The sequence below is a fragment of the Acomys minous genome (genome assembly GCF_964271855.1).
Source record: "Acomys minous genome assembly, chromosome: 7".
NCBI lineage: Eukaryota > Metazoa > Chordata > Mammalia > Rodentia > Muridae > Acomys > Acomys minous.
The window spans coordinates 71,387,461-71,399,820 of NC_140488.1; positions in this window are offsets into that span (position 1 = coordinate 71,387,461).

Consider the following 12,360-nt stretch of genomic DNA (forward strand, 5'->3'; position numbering starts at 1 on the left):
TGTAAAGAAAGCAAAAATTTTGCTGTTAGAACGTCACAGAATGTAGACGACTGACAGCTTAGTCAAAATGGTATTAAATTATACTTACCAATCCACCCTGATACTTTACATAAAACACCTTAATTAGCACTTATTAGAGTAATGTGCTTCAGAGAGACCCAATAAATGCAAACCTGAAGTTGCTTTTGAATCACAAAGAGTCTGCATGTGGCAGGGCTACAGGGCGCTGCAGTTGAGTGCCCTATAAAATAAAACTGTCAAGATGAAAAACCAGGCAAATAAGCCAAAATGAAATAGGAAGCATCATTTTTTAACATCTTTACACCAATTATTATTTCCTCTAAACTCAGAACCTATTTCCTAGCTATATGTATTTTTGAAGCTATAAAAATTACAAGTTTTGCCTGGTAGAGGTGGTGGCACATGTCTTTAATCCCAGCATTCAGAAGGCAGAGGCAGGAGGTCTCTGAGTTTTGAGGCTAGCCTGATCTACAGAGCTACTTCCAGCCTGATCCAGGACAGCCAGGGCTACACAGAGAAACCCTGTCTCAAAAAAAAAAAAAAAAAAACCTAAACAATTACAATTTTAAACTAAACCTGGATGGCTATAATCCCAGGCTAAGTAAGTGATTGCAAGTACAAGGCCTGGCTGAGCTACAGAGTAAATTCAAAGCCAGCCTCTCTAACCTAGGGTGCCCATCTCAAAAATAAGTAAAAATATAAATACGTAAATAAAAATAAGTAAATAAATGTGTGTGTATGTATATATGTATGTATGCATGCATGCATGCATGTATGTTTAAATAGCTGGGGATATAATACAATTGTAGAATGTAAGATGCTCTAAGGTTAATCCTCAGCCCAGAGAGGCAGGGTGAAATAGTAGATTGATGATTTGACTACAGTTCTTGCTGAGTTACTGGCTCAAGCCTACTATCCCAGCATGCAGGAGGCTGAGTAAGATAGGAGAATTGCTGGATCAAGGCCAGCCTTGGCAACATGGGGCAACTCTATGTCAAAAAATTTTTAGGTTCTGGGCCAGCAGGCAAAGGATGCCATCAAGCCTGACCGTCTGAGTTCAATCTCCAGAACCTACATGATGAACTGACTTTCTTAAGTTGTCTTCTGACCTCTGTGTGTGTGGTGTGTGCACGCGCAAACACACATGAATTATTTAATTTTTATGAGGTTATTTTAAACCATAGCATTGTGGTGCACAGCTGTAATCCTATCACTTTGGAGTAAAAGTGGGAGGATCAGGAATTCAAGGTCGTCCTTGGCAGTATAATGAAGTATGCGCTACATGAGAACAGGTCTCAGAAATAAGAAACTAATTGTAAATAACTAAGTATGTATTGAGGGACTATGGGTAGTTAATGGGTCCTGGGGAAGAGGTGTTCTTTTCCTCAGTGGTATAGTCTTGATAAGTTGTCCATGGTCCAGTACATAACCCTCTACTCATGCAAGCAACCATAATTAGCTCACTGGGTCAAAAAAGAAGATCAAAGTAGGAAAGAGCTTGAATTCAAAAACAGAGGAGGGTTTCAATGGGAGGAAGTAAGAAAAACTCTTAGTTTGATCATTCACACCTTTTAGTTTCTGGAAAAGGCTTCTAAAGCTCTTCACATAAAATACATGTACATGAAACACACATAATTTTGAAATTTCATAAACTTCCAGGTGGCTCTGTAATATATTCACATGGTAGTTATAAACTACCATGTGGGGGTCGTAGGTCTTGGATTACTGATAAATCATGCTCTCATCATAAGTAAAGCCCTGGGCTCCATTTCAGCAACACATGCGTGCACGCACACACACACACACACACACACACACACACACACACACACACACACACACATTTCTACTTTAAACTATGTTCCATCTTCACATAAGCATCAAAGCAAATAAGTGCACCTGAATGTGACCCAGCACGGTATTATCAAACTGAGCCACCAGTTACCAATTAGTGTGAACCTAACACTGATTTTATTCTACTTCCCAAACTTGCTATTTCCATAATCCTCCACCCCCATTACCTGAGGCTCTGAAGCATTCGGATGAGTAGCAGCATGGTGGTTTCTAAGGATATTAGAGAGATGGACTGTGCACACAGCAGGTTCTATATACTGTCCTCTCTTCCAACAACAGGGGACCAAATGTTTCTCATCAAATTAAAGGAATCTTAAGATGACAGCTCTTGGAATACTTAGCACATGTCAGTGTTATTTTTAGTGACACTGACAATGGTTTTTAAATGTCAGAAATGTTTTCTTAAAGAAAAATCTTCATAGACATTGTACTCATTTTTACCCAACAACTCCTTGTCACTTAACTGGATTGTGGAAGATGTAAGCCTGAAGTTTTAATGGCTTTTAAACCTGTACATGGATTAATACTACATGGCAATGATTTTTCAAAGGGAGAACCCTGAAGTATACCAAACAAAAGAAACAGAGGAAACAACCTCTGGATTTCATGCGGGCCAAGAAACAGTTCATTTTGTCACCAGCTAGAGTGAAAAAAATCTAAATACACACAGTAAGTAGCAGGGGAAATATGCTAAAGGATGCTCTGGATCTGCCTAGCAAACCCTAAAAACAAGTATTATTAGGATCAGATTATTCACAAGTAATTTATTGTGTTCCAGAATAGACTCAGGAATATAGTGGTAAGAAAAACAACTAACACTTTGTCTTGTTAAATTCACATTTGGCACATAAATGTCTGCTGTTTAAGAAAATTAGTCCATGGTATTCTATCACAGTATTCCAGGAAATCTGCTGAAGACAAGATAACAAAACTATAAATCAATAAAAAGAAAAAAATCAAATCTCCTAATTATTTGGAAATAAACATTTATTAAACAGAAATGGGTTAAACAAGAACTCATAAGGGAATATATATTTAAACCATATTAATTAGACAAATATGAAAGAAAAGATGTTAAGTGAGCTATTTTAATATTCAAATAAGAGTCTCTATATAGCAAATTCCAAAGAACACAAAAGAAAATCAACAGATTAATATATGATTTCAGCAAAATTACATGGGAGAACTAGTTTTGTTTCTATAAATCAGCAATAAGCAATCTGAAAAGGAAATAAAATTATTACATTTACAATATCACCTAAGAGAATAAGTATCTTGAAATTAATTTATCTAAGGAGATGAAAGAGTTGCACACAGAAAAATAGTAAATATTATACCAGGAAATTGGCAAAAATATAAATGGAGAAATGTCCAGTCCTCATGGACAGAGAACTTTAGTATTGTTAGCATGGTGATAGCAACCAAAGCACTCCACAGATACAATAGATTTCTATCAATATTCTAACAGCCTTTTCTACAAATACTGCTAAGCTGATCCTCGGATTCATATGGGGACTATAAAGGGATCAAGTGATCAAAATAATAATTTTTTGTTTGAAGTACTGGTAATCTAGCCCAGGACCTTGAGCATGCTAAGCAAATAATGTACCACTGAGCTACACCAAAAGAGCTGAACAAATCAAGATTTATAGTTTTCAAGACTATGGCAGCACTCACACAGTCTGCCTAGGTTCAAGCCACTCAAGGTTCCAGTGTTTAGAAGGGGAAGTAGACATGGGCTCTAACCCCTAGTCAACAAACCCCATTTGAAAAGGAAAAAAAAATAAACTTCTCCAGTGGCGTCTCATTGGGTATATTAACCACACTTAAAGGTAGGCACCATGCCCAGCAGCGAATGGCCAACACGAAATGAACTTAATGGTATTTTTGTAGACATTTTGTCTCATGATGCTTTGTTTGGACATTTTTTCCTCATTGATCTTTTACTTGTATATTATGGTTTCCAAATTGTGAAAGATTTACCGTTTTCAACAGCAAACCTAGCTAACAATCGACAGAAATCAAACAATACACTATAGGTTCATAGACAAATAGACAATTCAATAGAAAGGAACATCCCCAAATAAGCCTGCTGACTTTAGACAATGGTGTGAAATCCGTTCAGTGAGAAGGAAATAGTCTACAGAATAGCTACATATAGAAGAATGAAGTCAGACATGTACGTTATACCATATACAAAACTAACTCAGAATGCATCAAAGCTCATAAATATATAGCCATGAAATTTTTAGAAGACACATTTGTCTACTTCAGGAACAAAATACTTGAAGTTGGGTGTTTAATAAAAAAGTGTATTTCAGTCATGGTATTAGAGGTTCAAGGGCATAATTTTCCGGTGTTTCAGCTCTGGTGAGGATTTCATGATACTCAGCATCACAATGGAGGGAGGAAGTACCACAGGGAGACCACACAGCAAGGTGGGAAACAAGAGCCTGGGGAGGGACCAGCATGAATTCATGTGTTAGGCTCTTGAATACCCCTTAAAGGTTCATGTCTTGAAGTCTTGGCTCCAAGATGATGGCACTACAAATAAGCAGTAAAGCCTTCAATGCCTAATGGAGGCATACCTTTAAAGGGGCTCTGTCTTTTTCTCTCTCCCACTTCCTCCCTGTCTGCCCCTTCTTGCTTCTCCTCTTGTAATTGTCTTCTTCCTTCTCTCCTTCTGTTCCTTTTCCTCTTCTTTCCACCTTTCTAAAAGGTAAGCAGCATTGTGCCATTCTGCTTCCTGCCACGATGTTTTACCTCCCACCAGGCCCAAAACAAAGAGGCCAAATGACCATGAACTAAAACCTCTGAAATCACGAGCTAAAATCAACGTTTCTTCCATTTAAGTTAATTTCCTCAGGTATTTTGTCACAGTAATAGAAACGTAACACATTCTATAAACACATACTTGTTCTTTCCTTACTTGGGCTCATTAAAATTTGTAAAATGAAATCGAGTTTTACAATTCATATACAGCCATAATTCAAAATACTTAATTAGCATAATGAAGCCTTCAACACCACTAAAAACATATTAATAATGAGAGACCTAATATTATATGAAGAATGATTGTAGGGTAGGTATGGTGGCACACTCCTTTAATTTTAGAACTTAGGAAGCAGAGACAGGAGGATCTCTGTGAGTTGAAGTTCAAACAGGCCTAGATAGAGAGACTTCATCTCAAAAACAAAAGAAAAAAGGTTGCAAACAATATATTAGTGTTTAATATATAGACACAATATATACACCACTAGCACAAAGATGAAAAATGGAAAATAGAGCTGCCAACAAAGGAGCAGCATTCCTATATGCCATTGAAATTCAGCTGGTGTAGATTTTAGTACTGTGATATAATAAAAAATACACATGCAGCCTCTCCCCCTGGCTCCTGGCACACTGCTTCTTAAAGCCCTTAAAATCTCTTAAGTCGTAAGTGACTTTTTGTACATTAATAAGATGACTGATGGCTGAGGGATCCTGGATTCCCTTATGACGGGAACTGATTGACTGGGAAATCAACCTCATTATTAGACTAGTGAAATTTTCAATCCCACTGTCCCTCAATTAGTTCTCTTGGGAGAGGAGAAGGGCTAAAGGTTAAGGTGATCATCAATAGCCAATGATGTAATGAGCCATTCCTATGTATTGACACCTCTAAGAAACCTCAGACAGGGCGGGATTCCAGGCACTTCAAGACTGCCAAACAAGTGAGCTTCTTGAAGCAAGGAGGGCCTGGGAAAAAGGGCCACAGAAGTTTCATACACTTCATAAATGCATGGCTCCATGCATCTCTTCTATCTGGCTGTTATCTGCATCTTTGACTTTATAATAAACCAGTAAACAAGCCTTTATCTGAGTACTGAGCTATGTGGCAACTTAATCAAGCCTAAGGAGGTGATCTTAGGAGCTCTCAATTTCAAGCTGGTTGGTCAGAAATGGGTAAGACAGTCTAGAGACTGCAACTGGCATTGCAAAGTGGTAATGGTGGTCAGTGGTGGAGAACAAAACACTTGACCTGTGGGATCAAATGCTATTTTCAGGTACAACAGGTCAGAATTGAATCAAATCAGACACTCAGCTGGCACTCACACCCTGGAAAATTGGTTGCTTGGTGTGTGAGGAGAAATCCCACGTATCTGATATCAGAAGTATTGTGGGGAGTGTATGAGCAGAAAAAACACGTTGGTTTTTTTTTTCCTTTATCAAATAGGATATAAAGTAGATTCTGGAACGTGGAATTATAAGGATGATCCCCAACTTCTGGTGATTTGACTTACAATTTTTAAATTAACAGTGATGAGAAAGTGATATGCATTCAATGGGAACCAAATCTTGAATTTTTATCTTTTCCTGGGATAGCAATATACAGCATATTATCCCCCTTGCTGTGCTGGGCAGTGGCAAAGAGTCACAGCTCCCATTAACCACATGATCCTGAGGGTGAGCAATCTACACTCTACAGTGTACTGTGTTGTTAAGCTATGGTGTTTGGTACCTTAGACACACTAAATTCACTTTCAATTTATGACATTTTCAACTGATGATAGATGTATTGTTTGCGAAGGAACATAAACATCAACCAGTAAGAAAATAACTAGAAAAGTAATAAAGTAATTGAATAATTAAAGCAGTGGTTCTCAATCTGTGGGTCGTGGCCCTTTAAAGGTTGAAGTACCCCTTTGCAGGGATCATCTAAGACCATTGGAAAACAGAGATATTTATATTATGGTTTGTAAGAGAAGCAAAATAACACTATGAAGTAGAAGTGAAAATAATTTTATGGGTGGGGGCCACCACAACGATTGAAACTGTATTAAAGGGTTGTAGCATCAGGAAGGTTTATTGTAAAATAAAGTGGGTGAAAGTGAGCAGATGAACTAGAAGGGCATTTATGGAAAATAAAAAGTAAAACCACATGTATAAAGTCAACTATATAATGATATTGACTACAACTGGATTAAGCAATCCAACTAAAAGTTATCTATTATCAAAACTCTATAGGAAATGTAATTTAGATTTAAAGATAGAAGAAGTATGAAAACAAAAGATTAAAAACTGTGGGCCAAATATATCCTTTAAGATGTTAATTGAGGGATTGGAGATATGGCTCAGTGGGTGACAGCACTTGATACTCTTGGAGAGGAACTGGGTTTAGTTCCTAGCATGGCAGTCTGTAGCCATCTGTACCTCAGTTCCAGGAGATCTGATGCCCTCTTCTGTCCTCCCTGGACACCAGGAAAGCACATGTTTCACATACATACATGTAGGTAAAGCATTCATACACTTAAAATAAATATTTTTTTTCAAGACAGGGTTTCTCTGTGTAGCTCTGGCTGTCCAAGCATTCACTTTGTAGACCAGGCTGGCCTAGAACTCAGAGATCCACCTATCCCTGCCTCCCAAGTTCTGGGATTAAATGTCTGTGACACCACAGCCTGGCAAAAATAAATAATTTTTTAAAATAAATGTTAATTGAGATAGAGGTAAATTTTATAATTATACCCAAAGTGGGCAGATGAAATCATTTTCCCAAGACTATTAACAATAAATGTTACTTGCTTTCACCACTTTTATTCAACATTGACATGGAGTTCAAGCCATTTGAAGAAAGAATAATCATCCAAACTGGAAAAGAAAGTAAAATGGCCCCTGTACATTGATGACATGAGCTTGTATATGAAAAAATCCTAATAAATACACACCATAAATTAAAAATTATAAATGAATTCAGCAAAGTTGCAGAATGCAAAATCAACACACAAAATACTGACATTTTTACACACTAGCTATGAATAAACCCAAAAGGAAATTGAGGGGAAAATCCACTTATGATACCATAAAAGGATTTCAATACTAAGAAATGAATTTAGCCAAGGAGGTAAAAGCTCATAGCCTGGAAATCACAAAACATTACTACAAAAAAATAAAGAAGACAAGTAAACAGAAAGATATTCCATGTTCATAGACTGGAAAATTTAATAGTAAGATGTCACTATAACCCAAAGTGACCTATGGTTTCTTTGTAATCTCTGTCAGAATCCCAATGCTTCATTCCCGTCCTAAAATTCATAACCAATTTAAGGGACTTCAAATAGCCAAACAATGAAAAAAAAGAATAGCAAAGTAAAAGAACTCACTTTCTGATGCCAAGATGTACTACAAAGCCTCCAGAATCAAAATTAGCATACTGATACATAGGGTAATGATGTCAAACTGAGAGCCCATAGACAAACCTTTATATGTGTTCTGGGCTATGGGTATGTGGTAAATAGCTTGTCTAACATGCATAGGGCACTGTGTTCAATTCATGGTACCATATACATAGATACAAAGAAAAAAGAATTGAAATGTGTACTCATGAATAGCGTGATAAATTCATGTTTCAAGACATAAATCAGTGTTTTGCTCAGTATTTCCATATTGTACCCACCCATTTAGCCACTTAGGAGTTATTTTCATGATCACATTGACTGCTTCAGTATCATAGTGTCCAGTTTTGATGAACCCTTATTTTACTTAATAATGGTCCCCAAGTACTAGAGTAGTGATACTTTCAATTGGATATGCCAAAGAAGGGTGATAAAATGCTTGCTTTCTAAGTGAAAAGGTGAAAGTTCTGGCCTTAAGGAAACAATAACAAAGTATTCTGAAGCTGCTAAAATCTATAATGAGAATGAATCTCTACCCATAGAATTGCAAAGAAGGAAAAAGAAATGTGTGTTAGTTTTGCTGTCACAGCTCAAACTACAAAAACTATGGGCAGTGTTTGGCTAAGATAGAAAGAGGAGCTGAATTCGTGGGTTAGTATTATCCCAGTTTTCAGGACTCTGCTGCTGTCTTACAATTCATCCCTCCGGAGTACAGGAGGAATGACTGTTCTTATACCATTAAATTTTTCATGCCAGAATGTATACGGGCTTAATGGGATCTTATGATTTCACCCTATCTTGCAAAGTTTGGATTAACCAAAAATGTAGCTGTAATGCCTGGTGCTATGATATCCCAGTGAATGCGACTCTGTGAGACTCTATGTGGGTGAGTATGGACCAAAAGGAAAGCATGTGCTCCACTCAGACCACTACTGCTGCCCCTGAGAGTCAACAATCAATGACTTTGATGTTCCTCCCTAGGGTGAAAATATTCAGGTTATAATCAACTGTAGGGCTGAGGCTGCAGCTCTGCGCTAGATCTCTAGCCGACTCTGTGGCAAGGTCCTGGGTTCAATCCCTAGCCATCCATTGTGATAAAGAAGATACGCAGAATCCGTGGCTATGGGACTATGTTGTAGAAGTTCCTCACATCTCAGACAATCAGAAAAGAAGAAAGCAGCTGCAACCAGGAGCTAGTATATACATAATCTTGAAAGGCCTGCCCCTAGCCTTTTACCACTAGCTAGACTCCACCTCCTAAAGTGTTGCTGTTCAAAGGAGCACCACCCCTGGAGAACAAGTGCTCAAAACACAAGCATGTAAAATCATGGGTATATGACAGGAAGTAGAAGTGGAACTGCCTAACAGGAGGGTGGGGGCAAATGGAGGGTGAGCAACATGGGTGGGGATATATTCTCAACACATAGTATTTACTAGGATGAAAACTTTAAGAATAAATTTATTTTTTAAATTGACTGTATAAAGGACATTTCAGATTCAAGCCATAACAGCTATGACAAAGCCCTACCAACCAGTGTGGTTTTCTTCTTAAAATACAGGTAATGGAATAGGGCTATAGCTCAGTAGATCACTAGCCTACCATATCATGAGGCCCTAAGCTTGATACCGCATACCAATGATTTTTTTTCCAGTTTACATCTACTACAAAGGTTATCATTTGGGAATAAACTTCCAGGAATTAATCCCTGTCTGGTCATCAAGCTAACTATGCAATATACAACTGAGAGACTAACTACTTTGATCACCACTTAGAAAGATTGTTACCTATGATGAATGTAGTCACTGCATATGATGCCAAAGTGTTCTGTGCATAAATGCAAATTACTCTAGTTTCTGCAGATGTAAAGCTATTAAAACAGAGATGGGGACTAAAGAGCTGGCTCAGTGAATAAGAGCGTGGACTGCTCTTGAAGGGAACACAATATCAGTTCCCAGCACAAACATGGGACAGCTCACTTCTGCCTCTTGCCAGCCCCAGAGGATTTGAAGCTTTCTTCTGAACTCCATGGGCACACACACTCATGTGCACATATGCACACAAAACCACACACATATACGTAATTAAAATATGATGAATCCTTAAAAAGACAGAGAATGTGTTAGTACTGAGACTAAGCAAAAGGTATTATTGCTGGGCTCAAATTCCCACAAAGAATGGCTACCTTGAGTCAAGGAAGGTTACGTGAAGTATTTTATGGCTTATGCAGAAGCCATTACACTTTATTTTGACTGGATGTAAGGTTTACTACTGAATGAGATTTGTGTGGTACAGGAGATCACTGTGGAAGCTCTCAGGAATGCAGGGCACTCCACCTGTCGAGGGGACCATGATTTGGGATACATTTGTCCCCACAGCCATGAGGAATGAGCTGCTTCTCAGCAACCATGTCGTCAAGTTCATCTGCATTAAACTTAGTGAAGCCCCACCCACTTCTTTGAGATGTGGATCTTCTGGTGGCCATAGGACTTGAACTTAGCTCTATGCAGAGCCTCAATCACATGCTCCTTATTCTGCAGCTTGGTGAGGATGGACATGGTGACCTGGCCAATGTGAACCCTGGCTGCTGTGCCCTGGGGCTTCCCAAAGGCACCTCACATATCAGTCTGGAGTCTGTTAGCCCCAGCACAGGACATTTTGATTTGTATGACAAGAAAAGCCATCCTTATCACAACTCTTTTTCTCTTTTTTTTAATTAAATATTATATATATATATACATTTACATTATTATACACATATGCAATAAACTACATATAGCAGGAAGAACCATGAAACAATCAGGAATTACATGATGTTACATTCTTAGCCTTTTTGGCTATTTGTATTTGATAGCCTTGAAGAAAGCATCTTCCCTGTCGGTGCATCTAAAATTCTGAATGTAAATCAATCTCTATCACATCTTGTTATTACCAATTTAAAACATCTATCTAGATTTAAGGACATCTTAACCCCTAAACAACTAAGCTTCATTGTAAAACCAAGCTCCCTGGTCTTCAACTCCATCAGAGATTCGAGAAAGAATAAACTTGATTACCAGAGTATGAGGAGAGTGCAGGTTAGTAACTTTCCAAATGAGAAGGTGACAGAGACAGTTTGCTACCTGAATAGTCATTCAACACTCTCTGTAATGTTGAAGCGTCATCTTTAGCCTTCTGGATCAACATGTCTGACAGACATATTTGTGAGACAGGAACTATTGAAGACTTGCTTACCCTATCTTGGTAGAGTTTGGCCGTTTACTTTGCCTGCATCCAAGCTTGCCTTTTTTAGAAGAATTCTGTCTGTAGTAGAAATGAGGACATTTTGCCCAGTGGCTTGTTTGCTACATTTGAAGCCATCTCCATAAGGAGGTTCTTTGATGCTCATCATCTTCTTTGAGGTAGGCTGAGTATTGCCAGGAGTTAACCTGTCTTATTGTCAGTGAATCTTTAAAACAGTAAAAACATTTTTAAATGCCATACTCTATAAGTCTCTGAAGTTTTTGAAGACCTTATGCAATTATTTTACCTTATCTTTCTATACAAACATATCTATCTGTTGCACCTAAGATGTATATTCTTGTGATAAAATAGTCATTGATGTGACCATGACTTGATCAACTAATTTTTTTGGTTTTTCAAGACAAGGTTTCTTTGTGAGACCAGGCTGATCTCAAATTCACAGTGATCTGCCTGCACCTGCCTCCCCAAATGCTGAGATTACAGGTGTATGCCACCATGCCGAGCTCCTTGCCACACTAAGTGGGAATAAATAAAGTATGCCTCCTTCTGTCCCGAGTCCAAGATGTAGATTTTGGCATTAGTGATGGCTTGGCAGAAGTGAAACTCTAAGTATTGGTTGTTCTTACAATACCAGTAACACCAGGCTGGGTAGCAGTGGTCCATGATGACAAGAGAATCTTGGGTGGTATGTCAAAGAAAAGAGAGAATAAGTTATTTCTAAGCATAACTAACATCCACATAATCTTAGTAGGAAGACCCGACATCTTTTGATACAAAACATGTTTCCAAATTGGGCCTAAGCAGTTACAATTGCAACATGCCTGGTGGATTAAACATTGATCCACAGGACAAAAGAGAGATATGTGAAAAATAGGTTCTATTTTAGCATCAAAAGACCAACAGCCAGGCTTGGTAGCTCATGCCAGTGAGCCTAGCACATGGAAGGCTCAGGTGGAAGGATGTTGAGTTTGAAGTCAGCCTAGGCTAGATAGTGAGTGCAAGGATAGTCTGGGCTCAGAGTAAGATCTTGTCTAAAAGAAAGAAAGAAAGAAAGAAAGAAAGAAAGAAAGAAAGAAGAAACACAAACAG